Raw genomic sequence first — 18,107 nt, forward strand, 5'->3', positions numbered from 1 at the left:
TTCCAGAAAATGTATAGCTATATGGTAAAGGTGGCTTGAGCAGCGCAATTCTATAAGTTAGCTAATCTAAGAGATAAGAAAAGACCAACATATAGATAATTGTAAATCAGTACTGACATATAGATAATTGTAAATCAGCACTGCACAGCGTTACGATTTAACACTTATAAATATAAGTTCATGTTTGTTAGCACTTTGTCAAACACGAGCGAGAATAGAGAAACGAACACGTTTATATCACAGTGCTGGCAAGCACGACCGTTGCATTTATTGTGGGTATACTATGTACCCCATTTAGTATTATACCCCCTTTACTATTATACCCCCTTTGGTACACGTTACAAGCCTCTTTCGTGCACGCGAAGCGTGCACTCCGGCCGGAGGCGGCGGCCGAAGGCCGCCGCCTCCGGCAGGAGTTTTTCAGGCATTAAGACTCATCGGAAGTCGTTCGACAGATTTATTTTTAGTTCAAAACATTCTAATTTGATGTCAAAGATGACAGGAATAAAAAATAGTTATGTTGAGATTTTTAAGAAATTTGCATAAAATACTCGCCAGCACTGTTATACGAAATTCGGTAAAAAACCCAAAATCGCCATATTCAGGTGCCTTAAAAACCATGTTAAAATTGAGTTAGAGATCTGAAATTGTTTAGGACGTCTAGACGTTGACCAAATCGATTGCAAAAAAAGTTTCAAGTTTCAGGAGCATCGGGAAATGGGTTTTCTAGAACCCCTGTTTTACGACAGATTGTCGTGATACATACATACATACATATATATACATTTTACCAAAACCCATAATCATGGGTAGAGTGGAGCGCTGCCAGTGTCTCTCTTTCCCAAACAAAAGGCAATGATATCAATTTGAATGACCGTTATCAAATGCAAAATGATACCGAGAATGAAATCGGTCGCTCGCTTTTCCCACTCATTCATGGCTTACGAATTGTAATAAGTTTCGATTTATAACATGTAATCTATTTCAATTGTAAATGAATGGGAAAAGCGAGCGACCGATTTCATTCTCGGTATCATTTTGCATTTGATAACGGTCATTCAAATTGATATCATTGCCTTTTGTTTGGGAAAGAGAGACACTGGCAGCGCTCCACTCTACCCATGATTATGGGTTTTGGTAAAATATCATCTCTTTTTTTATTATAATGTCAGGGTACTTTACAAAGCCGAAATGTAAACTCATAACTTCATTAATATTAATAAGGAGGTTATTTCAACGATTTCGAAATTTTTCCTTTGAAAACATTTCCTTGTGTTTAGGTAAGCATATCGGTCGATCACTGACTGAATATGCCACTTTATACTCATTGACGTTGGCATTAAATTCATATATAATAACATTGAACTGTCGTGGCAAAGCAGAATTTGTTCAAAATCACGAATGAGCAAAATTTTAACCTTTCGCACGTGCAAACCTTGAGCGGAAGTTGCGTGCGCATCCAATATTGAATCACCGTAAATTTTTGCATGATGGTGTTTTATATATAGTTTGATAAGCATGCAAAGTTTCAAAGTATTTTAAGAAGAACTGTAATCACAACGGTACTCCAAAGTTGACGGAAATTGGTGAAAACAGCAATTTTCAGTGATTTTAGCAATTTTCTATCAATTTGGGCGTGTCCCCACGTGTGCAACTTTTCGATTTTCAACTTTAAAACTAGCCTATGACACAATTTAGAGCTTTAGGAAGCAAAATTGAGCTCCACAACCCAAGGGATGGTGCAACATCAGAGAATACTAGAACGTAAAATTAGCGTTTTTATAAAATTATTCTTTAAAAAAGCACTAACTTCAATAGCGAATATCTTTATGAAGGAGCAAGCTAGAAAAACTTTCCGGTAGATTTTCAGAATGCTTAAACAATTATCTAACTTCAATATGCCCTCAAATTTTGAATAAAATTACTCCTTAATGGCGTAAAATCGATTTGAAAAATGATTACTTTGTGAAAAATCAAGTTTTAAAAATGGTTAACTTGATGACGTCATCAAGTGGTGATGATGACGTTGAATTACTTTTTAACATAATGTTAACTAAAGTCTAAACAATTATCTTCAAGACCTGTGGTCCGAAATGGCTGTATCTTTTATACTTTAGAATCTACGGACACTTAAATACAGGCTATAATTCACTGGCAAAGCGTCTATCCCTGAATATATATATGTATATAAGTATATATATATGTATGTATATATCACGACAATCTGTCGTAAAACAGGGGTTCTAGAAAACCAATTTCCCGATGCTCCTGAAACTTGAAACTTTTTTTACAGTCGATTAGGTCAACGTCTAGACGCCCTGCAAAGTTTCAGATCTCTAACTCAATTTTAACATGGTTTTTAAGGCACCTGAATATGGCGATTTCGGGTTTTTTACCGAATTTCGTATAACAGTGCTGGCGAGTATTTTATGCAAATTTTTTAAAAATCTCAACATAACTATTTCTTATTTCTGACATCTTTGACATCAAATTAGAATATTTTGAACTAAAAATAAATCTGCTGAACGACTTCCGATGAGTCTTAATGCCTGAAAAACTCCTGCCGGAGGCGTCGGCCTTCGGCCGCCGCCTCCGGCCGGAGTGCACGCTTCGCGTGCACGAAAGAGGCTTCCGACGTGTACCAAAGGGGGTGTAAAGGGGGTATAATAGTAAAGGGGATAGAATAGTAAAGGGGGTACATAGTATACCCCCAATAAAGACACCGCTCGTGCTTGCCAGCACTGTGATATACATATATTCAGGGATAGACGCTTTGCCAGTCAATTATAGGCTACATTCAGGTGTCTGTAGATTTGTACCTATAAAAGATACAGCCATTTCCGACCACAGGTATTGCAAATAATTGTATACACTTTAGTTTACATTGTATAAAAAAATTATTTGACGTCACAAACACCCCTTGATGACGTCATCAAGTTAACCGTTTTAAAAACTTGATTTTTGACAAAGTAATAACTTTTAAAATTAATTTTAAACCATTAAGATGTAATTTTATTCAAAATCTGAGGAAATTTTTATCTTAGATAATTGTTCAAGCATTCTGAAAATCTACCGGAAAGTTTTTCTAGCTTGCTCCTTCATAAAGATATTCGTTATTGAAGTTTGTGCTTTTTTGAAGAATTATTTTATAAAAACGTCAATTTTGCGATTTAGTATTCTCTGGTGTTGGGCCATGCCTTGGATTGTGGAGCTCATTTCTGCTTCTTATAGGTATAAATTGTGCATTAGGCTAGTTTTAAAGTTGAAAATCGAAAAGTTGCACACGTGGGGACACGCCCAAATTGAAAGAAAATTGCTAAAATCACTGAAAATTGCTGTTTTCGTCATTTTCTGTCAACTTTAGAGTGCCCTTGTGATTACAGTTCTTCTTGAAATACTTTGAAACTTTGCATGCTTATCAAGCTATATATAAAACAATTACATGCAAAAATTTACGGCGATTCAATATTGGATGCGCACGCAACGTCCGCTCAAAGTTTGCACGTGCGAAAGGTGAGAATTTTGCTCATTCGTGATTTCCAACAAATTCTGCTTTGCCACGACAGTTTAATGTCATTATATATGAATTTAATGCCAACTTGAATAAGTATTAAGTGGCATATTCAGTCAGTGATCGACTGATATGCTTACCTAAACACAAGGAAATGTTTTTAAAGGACAAATTTCGAAATCGTTGAAACTTCCTCCTTATTAATGAAGATATCAGTTTATATTTCGATTTTATAAAGTACCCTGACATTATAATCAAAAAGAGATGATATTTGACCAAAACCCATAATCATGGGTAGAGAGGACCGCTGCCAGTGTCTCTCTTTCCCAAACAAAAGGAAATGATATTAATTTGATTGACCGTTCTCAAATGCAAAATGATACCGAGAATGAAATCGGTCGCTCGCTTTTCCCATTCATTTACAATTGTAATAGATTAAGAAGAACTACCCAAAGGCAGCTGTACTCGGCAATGAAGATTCAATAAACTCCAGCTTGTTCAATAAGTAATAACTACCACCCTTGTCCCTTACCCCGAAATACTAGGTATCGACCCGAACGCAACCCAAAAAGATTTTTACAGCATCTGATTGATGAAATCAATCGAAACTTATTTATACAATTCGTAAGCCGTGAATGAATGGGAAAAGCGAGCGACCGATTTCATTCTCGGTATCATTTTGCATTTGAGAACGGTCAATCAAATTAATATCATTTCCTTTTGTTTGGGAAAGAGAGACACTGGCAGCGGTCCTCTCTACCCATGATTATGGGTTTTGGTCAAATAATTAATTAAATAGAAGTATCATTTTCCGTTCAGATTGAATGTACGGTACTACCAAGTTCAAAATTGGCATATAACTTACTTACTGACTAGGATTTTTTGGGTAAAATAGTGTAATTTGGAACCACATCTATTTTTGAGTAAATTTTTTTTCTATTCGAAACACAATTCTGATAATACGATAGCTTTCTTACATCAACTTAAACCTACTAGTATCCTAATAGTAATACCGTGTAAAAATGTAACAAGATGAAGTAATATATATAGCATATATGATACATATGGGTCTGGGAAAACTAAAAACATTCGAGACACTTAAGTAGGCCAAATCTACCAGTCGAGTTTTTATTGAAACTAACTTAATTAAAAGCTCTTTCAGAAATTCAACCGTGAATTAATTTACAAAAAGCTATTTACAAAAAGCTATTTACAAATATATAGTGCCTATTATGTAGAATCCGTTATCTCAGTTGGTGCAGGATCATTTGCGGGGCCAATGTTTCTCATTCCAATTATTTCTTCCGCTGCATGCTCTGCCGTTATTACTAAATAAGTTGGTGCAGGATCATTTGCGGGGCCAATGTTTCTCATTCCATTTATTTCTTCCGCTGCATGCTCTGCCGTTTTTACTTAATCAGTTGGTGCAGGATCATTTGCGGGGCCAATGATTTCCATTTCAACTATTTCTTCCGCTGCATGCTCTGCTGTTATTACTAAATCAGTTGGTGCAGGATCATTTGCGGGGCCAATGTTTCTCATTTCAACTATTTCTTCCGCTGCATGCTCTGCCGTTTTTACTAAATCAGTTGGTGCAGGATCATTTGCGGGGCCAATGTTTCTCATTCCAACTATTTCTTCCACTGCATGCTCTGCCGTTTTTACTAAATCAGTTGGTGCAGGATCATTTGCGGGGCCAATGTTTCTCATTCCAACTATTTCTTCCGCTGCATGCTCTGCTGTTATTACTAAATCAGTTGGTGCAGGATCATTTGCGGGGCCAATGATTTTCATTTCAACTATTTCTTCCGCTGCATGCTGTGCCGTTATTACTAAATCAGTTGTTGCAGGATCATTTGCGGGGCCAATGTTTCTCATTTCAACTATTTCTTCCACTGCATGCTCTGCCGTTATTACTAAATCAGTTGTTACAGGATCTGGATCATTTGCGGGGCAAGTTACATTTCCTATGCAGAAGTGCACAAGATTATTTCTCCCACGCCTACAGAGGTTCCAAACTATTGATGTTCCAGAAACAAACAAGGATTTAAATGTTTGGAGTTTAAAGTATTTGGCGATGGTATCATCATAAAGGAGAGGGTTAATCATTGAGTTTATTGGTAAAATACCAATGGAGAACATTGAGTATAAAAATGTTGCATCCAGCACTTCACACGAATGTAGGACACAGATTACTATGAATGGTACCCAGCAGATAAAATCCGTACAGATGATAATTGCTATCTTTCTATTAGTTCTCCTCCTCCTTTTGGATGCTGCATCATTTTTTTGGACGTTAACAGCATGGGATGAACGTGTTGTTATGACTCCTATACAGATGTAGCAGACTGCTATCATTAAGAAGCACAGCAGGTCTATCCCTAGAATTGTCCAGACAAAATGTCTCTGAGGGTCCGTGTTTTTGACGAAGAATTTGAAGAGACACACTCCATCGTTTCCATAAAAAGTGACTTTCCTTCTGGTTTCAGTGATATTTGTGTAGTTATAGTCATGTGAAAACATGCCATCCACCATTTTGTTGATCATATGCCAAGACAGTGTCTGGTTTTTCATTCTCCCATAGAAGCCTTGTAAGCCCGCAAAGTGAGTCTCCTTGTTGACTCGTCCTATGAATATCCTCATCTCAGCGTCGTACGTCAACCCATTGACGAAGTAGTCCTCAAATCTATTAATCAGTGGAAATACCGATATGAAAATAGCTACTGAGCAAAGAAGGACCCCTGTCAAGAACATCTTAAGTTTTATTTTGGAGGTAACATCACCTTGGGGCTTCATGACAGAGTAAACTCCTTTAACTCGAGTCATGCTCAGCCCCGTCATGGCAAATAAGGAGATTTGTGATCCCATGGAGCTTATCACCCCTAGTACCTGGCAAAATGTACTAGTGAGCCAAATGTTCTGCTGGGAGCAGTAGTTGTCTTTGTGGATTATAGTGTCAAACGTAGCGATGAAGAGTAGATATATGCCTACTAGAAAGTCCGCACATGATATCATTACGATTAGACATTTGTTCACAAATACCATTGATTTATTACAAGTTTTGAAAAATACAATGCTCTTTACGATGACCCAAACATTTGCAGAAACGGCTATCACCCCCATAGTCCACGACAACACAGCCAGCATCCAGTTCTTAAGGATTTTAACCGAGCAATCTTCATTACACTCATCTGATAGATCAGAACAGTTAATAGTGCCATCGCATTTGTTTGTCATTGGAATGTAGAAGCCTGTGTCAGTGCACTGGAAATGGTTTGTACACATGATTTCGTCAGAATCGTCACCACAGTCGTCCACTAGGTCGCACACTTGTTTAAATTCCAAACATTTGTAATTGTTCTTACAAGCAAAGTAATCCATTACATAAGCAGCTCGACGTTTCCTTAGAAAGGTTAAGTGTTTGTTGTTTGCGATGGTAAAGACCTTGGAATTTAATTGTTCGGAACACTGTTCCGGACTCCCGAAGCTCTGTATGGGACATGAAGAGTTAATACATTTTTTACTACAACTTGTCAGAACGTAATTCTCCCCAAATAGGCTGTCACACTCTCGGGCTTTTGATGGAATGTGGATATGAATGGCAGTCTGGCCAAAGACGTCAAGAGTTTTATTAGCATAAAAATAATCGCTTACACATTTGTCTTTGAGGTATTCCATGTTGCTAATTCCTCGAACACAGTATGAAAGATGTCTATTCAGTCCGTCCGGAGAAGTCAGTGAAATTAAAGAGGGTATTTCAATTGACAAACGAGCAAGTTTGCAGACTTGTAGTTCATTGCCACATGTCTCTATACCATCACACAGCTGTGCGAATTCGATGAAGTCCGTACGTCCGGATGAACAGAGGTATACATTTTCACAGGATGTAGTGTCTCTAACATATCGAAATGTTTGTCCTTGTCCACAACTTGGCCAATCTTTTTCTTCATCCTTTCCATCTGTGCAATCTATTTCGCCGTCTTTTAACCAAGCTAACCGGATCGGAATATTTCCCGCTGTTTTTAGAAGTCTACGTGTGCACGTTTCCACAGTGAGACTAGAATTGCTGCAACGAAAGGTCGTTTCATCGCTTTTGTCTGTGCAATCTTCATTAAAGTCACACAGGCTGTGTTTATGCACGAAACACGCTGAAGAGGTTTGGACGCAATGCGTATCAATATGGTCATCGCACAAAGGGTCCCCTATGCATATTTTCTGTGTGGATATGCTCGAATTATGCCCTTCGATCTCACAGAAAAGTCCGACTTTTAAAGGATCTGAGCAGTTTGTCTGGTCTAAGAAGTTGTAACAGTAAGACTCAAAGTGCATCATAGTTGCACATCTGAAGTGATCTGGAAGTAGGACCTTGTTGAGTATATTGCCCAATGCTGAAGACGGTATGCAAGAAGATTGCGTATCATTAGAGACTACACAGTTGCTATCATACTTACTTGGACAATTCTTGATGGCGTTGCAGGTAAGTATTGGTCTTAAATAGTCACTCCTCGTATTATTTGAGAGCTGTACATGACAGTAGGTTCCGTATTGATATCCGTTACACTTAGCCTCATCCTCACAGCTATGCATGTCACATCTATCATTGCACAAGTCAAACGCATAGGTCTGTTTTCCGCTTGGGAGATACACCATTTCACTCCCTTCTTTTTCACACCCAATTTCTTCAGCAATGTTAGTGTTGAAACAGTCCTTGATGTCCTCACAAACGTACCCGGATTGGTATATGTTGTCTATGTGAGTCTCCTCGTGACCGATAAATGAGGGTACAATCTCAGAGCAAATAAAGACCCCGCAAACTGTTTTCTCATCTCCCTTCATAACCTCAGCGATCACATCCAATTTGCAGGCTTGGTAAAAGTAGGGGTCGTTTGAGCATGTGCCGTTGTACTCATTGACAGGAAAGAGTTCGTTTAGCGTGTATGGAGCCAAATCATAAACATCGTCAGAATGCGTGCATTTGTAGACAAGTTCTAGATTTACACATTTCACGTTTCTTAGAAACCCGTCCACTTCGACTATCTGCCAAGAGTCGTCTTCGTTGGAATTTGGAAGTGATTGACACACTGAAATGTTTAATGATAGTGTTGGGCAATTCCACGTTAAGGTCGCGTTTATTGTAAAGGCAAATGTTTAAGACAGTAAGTTCTCTATACTTTTACTAGGGAACCAAAGTTGTTTGTTTGATATTGCATAATGTGCGATTTTGCTTATTCAAAGAAACAAGGCTCAAAACTTAACAAAACTATCTAGATTTTTAGATGGCCATAGATTGGGTATGCGATAATTTCTATTCACAAAATATCATATAATGAAGCATGGGTACAAAAATTAGACCTCTGCAAAGTTTCAAAACTGTTGCTCAAATACTTTTTCGGGAAAACCTCCGTAAAGATGGTGTTGCGTTGTATTAAAAAGCATTGTATAACTATTATAACCTATCTCTTCTGAAGGCAAAAGAGTACCACTACCAATACCATACAATTTATCAGGATTATATATTTTACAATAAACATTTTGGAAGTAGGGTCCCAACTTGTCGTATCCGTCACATTAATTTTTCTTAAAAATCTATAATAGTACTTGAAAAAATGAAGTAATGTCCACGGTCGTGTCTCAGAAGCTTTGCACTTTTGAAAAGTTGGTGATAAACGTTAAAATTTGAAGTGAGAAACCTACCGTTAGCATATGACACCAAACTCATCGGCAAGATATTTAGATATTGGACCTGGCCACCAAAGCATCGCTACAAGAAGACCTCTTCAATTTTACTGTCTGGGCTCGAAGAAACAATATGCAGCTCAACGAAGCTAAATTTCAGATCCTCAACTATACGCTCAATAATTCGCTTCTGCTACGAAATCTGCCATTTACAAATGATCTGCTCAGTTACAGTCTTACAACATCCGGGGTTCTAAGCGTCTTCAAGGACATATCACCATTTCTAATGCTTACCCTCTTCAAAACCGTGGTGCAGAGTAAGCTAAAATATTGCAGCCCCGTCTGGAATCCAGCCAAGACCATGGACATAGAGGCTATAGAATATCTTTGCAGAGACATCGAGAAAGGTACATCTTGATCCACACATGGAAAATTCTCAATGGCCTGGCCCCAAATGATATTGGCATGCTATTCAAAAACAACCCCCGACATGGAATAAAAGCTACTGTACCGGCACTGAACAACAAATCACAGCGCTCTGTGGCAACACACTATGAAAACTTATTTGGAGTGAAAGCGGCACAGCTGTGGAATCTTCTTCCCAAAGAAATAAATTCCAACTCTACTTTGGACCTGTTAAAATCGTCACTGGCTAAATTTCTTAAAGAATTCCCCGACACGCCCCCTACTAAAGGATACACCGCTACTAACAACAACTCACTCTTGGAATGGTACTTACAAAAAGACCCCAGTGGAGTGATAGGAGGACGTACCTGATACTGTTGTTCTGGAGCGATCCCAGCCAAAGCTACTCGAAGTACTTTCAGTAAGTGCACAGAGATACATCGGTTGGGCCAGGATAACAGTCAATAAACACTCAATGGTTAACATCCTGAGCAGTCAACAGTTATAATTGGTGTCTTGCAAATAAATATTTGTAATAATTTTTGACAAAAGCTTCGTTTTCAAACGATTTGTTGAATATCAGAAAGAGAGAATAGTCTTGATGGTGCAAAAATGGTGCAGAAATAAATGACTTCGAGCACTCTGTTTCTGACTGAGTATCGACTGCTAACTCAGGGGATTGGGGTTGACTTTTATAGTCACCATCTTCTTGCTGGGGAAACAAAGAATACGTCATTTCGCTTTGTTTGAAATTCTTGCTCTTTCGGAGAGAACAATTAATTCAGCCGATCGATGGATAGTAAAGGAACACAATAGAGACTCAATGGTCATATGAAAATCTTTCTTTCAGTAATCTCCGTTAAATCAAAAAGCGATGCACACCATGACGCTGACGAAATGAAATGAAATGAAATGAAACAATGTACTTATATCCCGCCCATATGGTTAGCAGCCGGCACAAGTGTCAGCTACTAACCATGTCAGAGCGGCCCTAAAGGGTGCGTGAAAAAGACTAGCATGAAAATGAATATGACAATGTCGTAAATAATTTAAATTAGTCTAGGATCTCGTCCTCACAACAAATAATACCACTTCTGATATAATAGCGTCTATTCAAATCGTCCTTTGCCTTCTGTTTCATTTCCAATACCAGCAGATGATGTTTGGTTTGCTCCTCAGGTGACCGATCCGGATAAATAAAAACTGTTTTGTGGTGCTGACTCAGTTTCAGTTTCTTCGATTTCAATAATATTAATATCTCGTGGACATTGTTGGTATTTGTAACCGAATACGTCATTTCGCTTTGTTTGAAATTCTAGCTCTTTCGGAGAGAACAATTAATTCAGCCGATCGATGGATAGTAAAGGAACACAATCGAGACTCAATGGTCATATGAAAATCTTTCTTTCAGTAATCTCCGTTAAATCAAAAAGCGATGCACACCATGACGCTGACGAAATGAAATGAAATGAAATGAAATGAAACAATGTGCTTATATCCCGCCCATATGGTTAGCAGCCGGCACAAGTGTCAGCTACTAACCATGTCAGAGCGGCCCTAAAGGGTGCGTGAAAAAGACTAGCATGAAAATGAATATGACAATGTCGTAAATAATTTAAATTAGTCTAGGATCTCGTCCTCACAACAAATAATACCACTTCTGATATAATAGCGTCTATTCAAATCGTCCTTTGCCTTCTGTTTCATTTCCAATACCAGCAGATGATGTTTGGTTTGCTCCTCAGGTGACCGATCCGGATAAATAAAAACTGTTTTGTGGTGCTGACTCAGTTTCAGTTTCTTCGATTTCAATAATATTAATATCTCGTGGACATTGTTGGTATTTGTAACCGATATTTTGACAGGTCTGGTCTTGTCGGCTGATATCCTTCCAATCCTGAAAGCTTCATAGCGTGGTTTTACTTCGATTTGTTCAAACAGTTCGTCTACTTTATCGGATAGTTTCTCATCATCTGTCTCCATTAAACCAAACACGACCAAATTCTTACTGCGGTCCTCTTTTAATACAGAACTTTGAACTACCTTTTTCAAGCTCTGTTCTGTCAGTGCAGTTTCCGGCGGTACCTTTGAAACAGCTTTACTGTATGACCTGATCTCAGCTTGTACACTTTCCTGAACGGCATATTTTACGGTGGTCTGAACAGATCCCAACTGCTTTGATTTGCCCTCAAGAAGTTCACTCTGCAGTTTAATCACCGAATTTTGTGATCGAATAAGAGAGCTCTTCAACTCCTCCACATCTTCGTTCATTTTGATTGCTTCTCTGACAAACTGTTTCATATCTCTGTACACACTGTACAATAACTTTGACATAAATTTCTTAGTCGGTTTCCCTGGTTTTTCAAATTGTTCTGCTGAGAACTCTGATTCATCACAGTTTGACTGTTTGAGGCTTCTTCAAGTTCTGTAATCCAAGTATGAAAGTCCTGATGCGCTTCAGTCACATACACAGAGCGAGCTGACTAATGTTCTAATAATTCCATATCGTCCATGATGTACTTAACTTGTATTACAAGGCTACACGGTGAGCGCAGTGTAATACGACGATTCTACTGATAAGAGAGCAACTGTTATCATCACACAAGCTAAAAGGTTACAAGCTAAAAGACCAAACAAAGAATTGTGAAATCTACTCAAAGGTTTTGCAAACCAACAATCGACCATAACACCTTACTAATATCTAAAAAAGAACAGTAAATCTGCTCCAAAGGTACTAAGCGCTAAGGTCTTGGCGTGGACCACTTAAAGTTAATATTACGAGCAGGAAATTAATGGTGTCAAGGTACGAAATAAAGAAATTAATATTATATGGTAAGCTTCCACCTGATCGAAATTTACGTTTTAGCTTTAGCAGCAAACACTGAAGACGCATTAAAACATTTTATTTCACAATTTATATTATTATTACTCCCAACTTTGCGTTGCAAAATTGCGAAAATAACTCGATCAGACGGGATGACAGTCGACTTGGCTTGGCGCAGTATTTTGACAGTTATGGAAGATTGGAAGCTAGGCTGTTGGGTAACCCGATTCTACGATTGTTACCAGAAACCCTTTTGACTTTGTATGTTGTACAATTGTAGCTAGCTTTCAAGACTAATCATCAGTCAAACTCATCAAAATATCCCAATTTTGTCAAATATGAAGGGATAATGTCAATGATATGCACCCTTAGGATCAGGTGTTGTAATATGGTTTTTAGAGATATCTAATTTAGGATATCATAGTTTTATTATAACGTTTAAGGGACGTAGAATTTAGTATGTGTTTCCGGGTATATAATAACCAATGTTTTTATATGTTCGTATTTGACCAAAACCCATAATCATGAGTAGAGTGGACCGCTGCCAGTGTCTCTCTTTCCCAAACAAAAGGAAATGATATTAATTTGATTGACCGTTCTCAAATGCAAAATGATACCGAGAATGAAATCGGTCGCTCGCTTTTCCCATTCATTCACGGCTTACAATTAATCACATGCTGTAAAAATTCCTTTGGGTTGCGTTCGGGTCGATATACCTAGTATTTCGGGATAAGGGTGGTACTGGTAGTTAGTGAATTAGCTGAAGTTTATTGAATCTTTATTGCTGAGTACAGCTGCCTTCGGGTAGTTCTTCTTAATTTATTACAATTGTAAATTAATGGGAAAAGCGAGCGACCGATTTCATTCTAGGTATCATTTTGCATTTGAGAACGGTCAATCAAATTAATATCATTTCCTTTTGTTTGGGAAAGAGAGACACTGGCAGCGGTCCACTCTACCCATGATTATGGGTTTTGGTCAAATATCATCTCTTTTTGATTATAATGTCAGGGTACTTTATAAAGTCGAAATATAAACTGATGTCTTCATTATTAAGGAGGAGTTTCAACGATTTCGAAATTTTTCCTTTAAAAACATTTCCTTGTGTTTAGGTAAGCATATTGGTCTATCACTGACTGAAAATAAAACATTATAATCATTCAAGTTGCCATTAAATTCATATATTATGACATTGAACTGTCGTGGTAAAGCAGAATTTGTTCGAAATCACGAATGAGCAAAATTCTCACCGTTCGCACGTGCAAACCTTGAGCGGACGTTGCGTCCGCATCCAATACTGAATCGCCGTAAATTTTTGCATAGTGGTATTTTATATATAGTTTGATAAGCGTGCAAAGTTTCAAAAGATTTCAAATAGAACTTGGATCACAACTGGACTCCAAAGTTGATAAAAATCGTGAAAACACCAATTTTCAGTGATTTTAGCAATTTTTAATCAATTTGGGCGTGTCCTCACGTGTGCAACTTTTCGATTTTCAACTTTAAAACTAGCCTAATGCACAATTTATACCTATAGGAAGCAGAACTGAGCTCCACAACCCAAGAGATAGCCCAACACCAGAGAATACTAAATCGCAAAATTGACGTTTTTATAAAATAATTTTTCAAAAAAGCACTAACTTCAAAGGCAAATATCTTTATGAAGGAGTAAGATAAGAAAACTTTCCGGTAGATTTTCAGAATGCTTGAACAATTATCTAAGGTGAAAATTTCCTCAGATGTTGAAAAAAATTACTTTTAAATGGTGTAAAATCAATTTTAAAAGTTATTACTTTGTCGAAAATCAAGTTTTAAAAACGGTTAACTTGATGACGTCATCAAGGGGTGTTTGTGACGTCAAATAACTTATGTATACAATGTAAACTAAAGTGTAAACAATTATTTTCAAGACCTGTGGTCGGAAATGGCTGTATCTTTTATACTTTTGAATCTATGGACACTTAAATTTAGGATACAATTGACTACATTTGACTGTCAAAGCGTCTATCCCTGAATATGTATATATCACGACAATCTGTCGTAAAACAGGGGTTCTAGAAAACCCACTTCCCAATGCTACTGAAACTTAAAACTTTTTTTGTAGTCGATTTGGTCAACGTCTAGACGCCCTGCAAAGTTTCACATCTCTAACTCAATTTTAACATGGTTTTTAAGGCACCTGAATACGGCAATTTTCGGTTTTTTACCGAATTTCGTATAACATGCTGGCGCGTATTTTGCGCAAATTTCTTAAAAAACCTCCACATAACTATTTCTTATTCCTGTCATCTTTGACATTGAATTAGAATGTTTTGAACTTAAATATACCTGCTGAACTACTTTCGATGAGTCTTAATGCCTGAAAATAATAAAGGGGTATAATAGTAAAGGGGTATAATAGTAAAGAGGGCAAATAGTATTGTGAATATAAGAGGCACGGTCATGCTTGCCAGCATTGTGATTCGGGAATTACACATTTTGAGTGTAAGTCAAAATATAGTTCTGGGAGGGGGGGGGGGCAACCATATTAAAGTATATTAAAATGTAGGGTTTTCCAATTTTAACCCGGGGATATACTTTGATATACTTTAATATGGCAGACCTACTGTCAGAGATGAGCCGTCTACTCTTTTTGCACCTGACTTACAGCCAGGCCTTTGGTTGGTCCTCGCGACCACAGTGTGACACTGTGACTGCTAGTGGAGTACTCATTGGTGAGACTGCGAGTCACGTGGTGCAAGCAGATGCGTGTGCCGTCACGCATTATGGCGTGACAGGTTTTGGGAGTATAACTATATCCGGATCGGGATAGCGGAAGTGAAGAGCTCACTTCTTTGTTGCCCCTTAATCATTTTAAGGGATTCGAATTGACGATAGCCAGTCTGACTGAGCACTATCTTTTGTGATTAGACACCTCGAGTGATCTATAATTACGTCAATTTAATCGTTTGGAGCGGAGAATAGGAGTTTTATCTGTTGACGCACTATAGTCCTCCTGTTGCGCATGCTCATGCTCTATCCAGAGCCCTCGCGCTTGCACATGCAGTGGCGCGAAAGCACATTACATGGTTAGGTGAAGTCCTCCTGTGACATTAGCCGTCACATAGTCGATTTAGTAAATAATTGTCCATTGTTAATGTAGGGGGTGCAGTGTGCACGATAAAAATAAACTTGCTCGGATTTTCAAAATTGTTGTATCATTGCTTTCTAGAGACTGTGAGAATTTTCACAGTACCAAATTTGTCATACCTTTTTGAAATGATTAGTGAGTTTAATTTCGCCTAAGTGCAAGTGCCATATTTGATGGTGCGCGGCTTTTGGAGCAAAATTGGGTGTAAAAGTCGCGTAATTTGACGAAATTTGTTGATTTTTGTCGTATTATTCTGTCATATCTTTGGTTCCTGAACATATTGTAGCGCGATGCACTACTGGGTCGCGCGCGCATCAAATAATGCTTCTTCGGTAGATCGGCGAGATGCACCACTGTGCCTCACCGAGCTGCGAAGGATTTGATTCACGATGTCAATCCTTCGCAGCTCGGTGAGGCACAGTGGTGCATCTCGCCGATCTACCGAAGTGGTTGCGAGAAGTGGTTGCGAGAAGTGGTTGCGAGAAGCATTATTTGATGCGCGCGCGACCCAGTAGTGCATCGCGCTACAACGAAGGATTGACATCGTGAATCAACTGAACATATAAATCATGCTGAAAATTTGTCAGAATCTTCCGATCATACTTAACTAGTTAACTACCGAACCTACATTATTTGGGAGAGATTGGCCTTCATTTATAAGTCTAAAAATGACAAAATAGGTATAAATTCGTTCATAACTCTAATTCTGACAATCGAAATTGATCAAACTAATTTAGGTTCACTGAACCTCAAAAAGTTATAATACTTTTTATATTCAGATAACAATTTTGTTGAAATTTGGTCAACTTACGTAAACAATTATGTTTTACTGAACCGTTCAGTAAAACATAATTGTTTACGTAAGTTGACCAAATTTCAACAAAATTGTTATTTGAATATAAACAGTATTATAACTTTTTGATTGTTTCCGAAATAATGTGCTGGCCGAAATACGATGTACGAGCTAAAAAACCATTCAATGGTCAGCGCGCGCGTCTTACGGTCGATGGCGCACAGCCTAGTTAATGGACTAGCCCGGCGCGCACTTGGCACTACTTTGTAGCCCGGCGCGCAAGTGCTCCTTTGTAGCACTTGCCTCGAAAAGAAAGCCTTCGAGAAAAAGCGGCGCGCGATCTGTAAAATACATTAAAACAATAAAATCGCGTTTTTGATTTTGTTTATTTGTATCAAACAATACGACAACAATAAATTTAGAAGCGCCGCGCATATTTTATTTAACTGTGAAAATCGAGCGCTACAGCAAAATTTGTTTCTGCGTTAAGGCAGTGAACAATCAAATTTGTGGTAGGGTCCTTCTATTCATTTGTTAAGTTTTTTTCGTTATTATTTATAGCAGTTCAGTATTGTTGGTATCGCACTTAAGTAGTTATTCCGGGCATAATTTGATACTCGAAATTGGTCATGATTGAAGTATTGAGAATTTAAATGACTTTGGTAACTATGGGATGTTTCTACCGCCTTTGTGCTTTTATCCGACATTTGTACAATTGTGTCATACTACTTGAGCTCCCTTTTGTTTGAATACAATACTATGAGTATACTAGGGGAAAGTAATGACTAGAGAACAGTGGCGTAACGTTGCCTGTTGGCGCCCCCCTGCCGAAAAAAGCGCCCCCCTAATGGTGCCCCCTCCCCTTTTGGTGCCCCTCCCTAAAATTGAACAAATTAGGTGATTTTAAAGAATACGCCGGTAAAATCTCTAAAAAAGTGTGTATCTAGAGCAAAACGCGCAGTTTTGCTAGTACTTTAGTTAAGTTTTCGAAATTGTCCCACATTCAAACGAAGATTTGGCGCCCCCCTAAGACGGCGCCCCCCTGCACAGCGGGGTCAGCAGGGCCTTTCGTTACGCCACTGCTAGAGAACGAAGATGTAATTTCTGTGGAATAGCGTCTCAATTCAAAATCCTTAGAACAACAGTGATTTCTCTCTGGGGAGGCAAAGTCCGAGAAAGAAATTTGTAGATATATAGAGTCTCAGTGGCGTAACGAAAGGCCCTGCTGACCCCGCTGTGCAGGGGGGCGCCGTCTTAGGGGGGCGCCAAATCGTCGTTTGAATGTGGGACAATTTCGAAAACTTAACTAAAGTACTAGCAAAACTGCGCGTTTTGCTCTAGATACACACTTTTTTAGAGATTTTACCGGCGTATTCTTTAAAATCACCTAATTTGTTCAATTTTAGGGAGGGGCACCAAAAGGGAGGGGGCGCCAACAGGGGGGCGCTTTTTTCGGCAGGGGGGCGCCAACAGGCAACGTTACGCCACTGGAGAGTCTAGATTTGAAGTTGGAGCCACAAGGCCAAGGGTGAATTTCAAATTTTTCTGCCAATATTTTAGATGGGGAATGTATAGAATTTTTGATTTTATATAGGGTAAGATAAGATAAGATAAGATTTAAAATTATGCCTCTCTGGGCATCTCATATACAAATATAATTACTTCAAAACTGTACAATTTACGTTTAATAAACTATTAAAATATAAAAATTAAAAGAAGTTAACTGAAAACTTCTTGGCTGATAAGTGCCTAAATAAGGCCTTTTAAA

Source organism: Bolinopsis microptera, chromosome 3 (assembly GCF_026151205.1).
Source record: "Bolinopsis microptera isolate Bmic1 chromosome 3, MBARI_Bmic_1.0, whole genome shotgun sequence".
In the NCBI taxonomy this organism is placed as follows: Eukaryota; Metazoa; Ctenophora; class Tentaculata; order Lobata; family Bolinopsidae; genus Bolinopsis; species Bolinopsis microptera.